This window comes from Montipora foliosa, chromosome 4 (genome assembly GCF_036669935.1).
Source record: "Montipora foliosa isolate CH-2021 chromosome 4, ASM3666993v2, whole genome shotgun sequence".
NCBI lineage: Eukaryota > Metazoa > Cnidaria > Anthozoa > Scleractinia > Acroporidae > Montipora > Montipora foliosa.
The window spans coordinates 3,630,106-3,633,114 of record NC_090872.1 but is presented as its reverse complement, the minus strand read 5'-3'; the positions used below and the strand labels follow the sequence as shown (position 1 = coordinate 3,633,114).

General features: G+C 38.5%; 1 long non-coding RNA gene across 1 annotated transcript in view; it reads left to right on the top strand.

Annotated features, from left to right (window-relative positions):
* The window catches only part of LOC137999558 (uncharacterized), a 9,297-nt gene extending 6,929 nt beyond the window's left edge, over nt 1-2,368 (top strand). The window contains exon 3 of the long non-coding RNA XR_011122974.1: nt 2,186-2,368. This is a non-coding gene — a long non-coding RNA (uncharacterized lncRNA). The remainder of the gene's footprint in view (nt 1-2,185) is intronic.
* Nucleotides 2,369-3,009: the final 641 nt, after the last annotated feature.

Genomic DNA, 3,009 nt, shown 5'->3' with positions numbered 1-3,009 from the left:
TCCAAACTTTCCACAAAAAGGGTTTTTTTGGCTTTATTCTGGAGAAATTTTAGCTTAGCAACGCTTAGCGCAATCCATTGCCATATAAGGTCAAACTAAGGTCAAACTAATAAAACCTTTTATTACCTCGGGCAAACTGAAATGTCCAAAAAAAATTTCCACTTTTTGGAAGACCCAAACCACGACGATAACTTCTCATCTCTCTTCGCTTTACATCAACGCTGTGTATCTCAGTGTGATTTCTGGACAATTGGTAGACATTTTAAATACGCCACGAGTTGGTGAAATCGAAAAATTATTAAAATAATTCGAATAGGCAATCTCGATTGTTGCATTGGGCTCTTCAGTTACAGTTATTAAAATTATTATTTAATAGTGATTTGGGGCAGAACATCTGGGTAAATATTTTCAAAATATTTTCAAAATATTTTTTCATATCAATACTGAACTTTGCTGGATTCATATTAATGAATCATAAAACGTTTTTCTTAAAAAAATTGATATATAAAATACTGCATGACAAAATTGTAATTGTTATTTTGGGAAACTCCCTCTCGATTGTTGTTTGTAACTACAGTAAGTCAGGTGTGTAACGAGTACGTAGACAAGGAATAAGAATATCGAAGGAGGAACACAGTCAGTTTAAATAATTCTCTTGAGCTAAGAAAAAATACATTGTGCAAAAAAGCTCGGTTCAAGTGTGGCATTGTCTGTAAAGGAAATTCATTTGTTACCTTTCCGTCTCCACAACTTTGTTATTATTGAGCTTGTTTTGGGAAACAGCAAATTAATTAAAGATTCTATTCAAAAAGGAAATAGATTGAAATTCTTGCTTTCCGTTTTACATATGAATATCTATTTCTTGTTCTGTGTTGTCTGTGTTCATTACACTAAGAAGTTTTAATAAAAGGTAGCAGTGATACTAAATAAAGGAAGTTGTAAAAACATATAATTTGACGCCTCGAATCAAATTGAAAAAAGTTTAATTTCTGGCTCTATTTTTTTGCAAAATTCACAAGGCAGTACGCGATGAGACGAAATACATTGGAACAGTGATGAGTATCGATGGACTTGCATGGAAACTTTAATTATCTGTCAGCGAGAGCATTTTTTGAACTTTATATCTGGCGTAAATGCGAAGCTTTTGTCAGCTGTGTTCATTTTATTTGTAGAGTAATCAGTTGGCATGAAGTTTGCAACAGTTTAATCAAACTGGGAACAAAATAATGCAAACTTTTGTTCCAAACATCAATCAGGGAATTGTTCAAAAAGTGGACGAGACTTTTATCGAAATGAAATGTTCCAGTCACAAATGATTTTTTAATTTACCAAGGTCAACGTTTAATCACAACAAAACCCCCGTAAACGACATTCGCTGACAGGAATATCCAAGGGCGGAGCACGTTTCATTAAAATCCATGACCATATAAAAATATATCCACTTGGACTCGACTTGTGCTGGTAACACGCCGTCTGATTGATTTACCAAAAATATCGTCTTTGCCAGCAACCCAGTCCTGATATGTAAGAAATTTTTTCATTGATTAGTTTATTATATTTTTATGGCTATACGACGTTTCATATTTGATGCGTTTCAGTTTGTTAATGCATTAAATTTAGGCAAGGAAAAAGGCTGGTTTTCACTAGCGACGGAGTCGGAGTCGGAGTCGTAATCAGAAGCGCAGAGCGATACGATCTAGTGAAAATCAAACTGTCGGAGTCGGAAGCAGAACACCGATTCCGCTTATGACTCCGTCGCTTATGATCCAGTGAAAACTGCGTTGTCGCAGTCGGAAGCAGAAGCGGAAGAATAAACCAATCGCAATACTCGAGTCCAAGCATTATGAATGGTTGGTTCCGACTCCGACAATATCATAACAAAAGCGACGGAGTCATAAGCGGAGTCGGAGGAAAATGGGAACGTTCTGATTCTTCCGACTCCTATTTCGTCGAGCTTATGATTCCACTTACGACTCCGATCTTTGATTTTCACTAAGTCATAAGCGCTCTTACGACTCCGACTACGACTCCGACTCCGACTCCGTCGCTCGTGTTAAGGGGTCATCCAACTTGATCGATATTTCGGACTTAGTTTGACTTATTTCTTCTTTTCCGGACAAAAAAAGAAGAAAAAAGAAGTAAACTGACGTACGAAAACTTACCTAAAGCATTTGCTGAATTTCAGAATCCTGTCATGGCCTGGCCGCTATCGTTATCAGCACTCAGCTGGATTTTTACCATTTTGGGAATCCTTGGTAACAGCTTTGTAATTTTCCTGATCAGTTCCAAAAAGCGACTAGCTCAAATCTACACCAACCATTTCCTGTTATCGCTGTCCTTTGCCGATCTAGCCATCAGCTTCAGCCTAAAACCAGCCAATTACTTCTGCTTTCACAGCGAAGAATTGTGCCAACGTGATTGCCTGGATTTCTTCCAGTGGGCTTTTCTGTTCGCCTCTGTGTTCAACTTATGCGTCGTGACTCTGGATCGTTACGTCGCCATTGTCAAACCATTGATTTACGGCCTGTTTATGACCAAGACTCGCGTCATGATATTGATATGCATGGCTTGGATCATTCCCTTTGTGTCCAGCCTTATTCCTCTGACTTTTCTGCACAACTTCATTGCCATGAAATATTATTCTTATTACATGATGATCGCATTTGAAATTCTCCCTTTGTTGTTTTTGGTCTCAACGACCGTGCATATGATCATCATCGCCAAAAAAGTCGCCAGGGAGACGGCGTCCGTGATCAACCAACTAAAGCACAATCACCCTGGAACGGACGGTGACAAAACCGCACCCACCCGTCGGAAACATACGGGCTTGTTTTTTGTTGTTTCCATCGTGGTATTCTTCCTTTGTTGCTATCTGTTTGCTCTCGTCATATCTTTCTGTCACATTTTCCACCTTTGCAGTGCTCCGCTCTCTTTAAACCCGGTCAAAAGAATTCTTTTAATTGCCAACTCAGCATTTAACCCTTTCGCTTACGCCTTTCTGAAGAATGA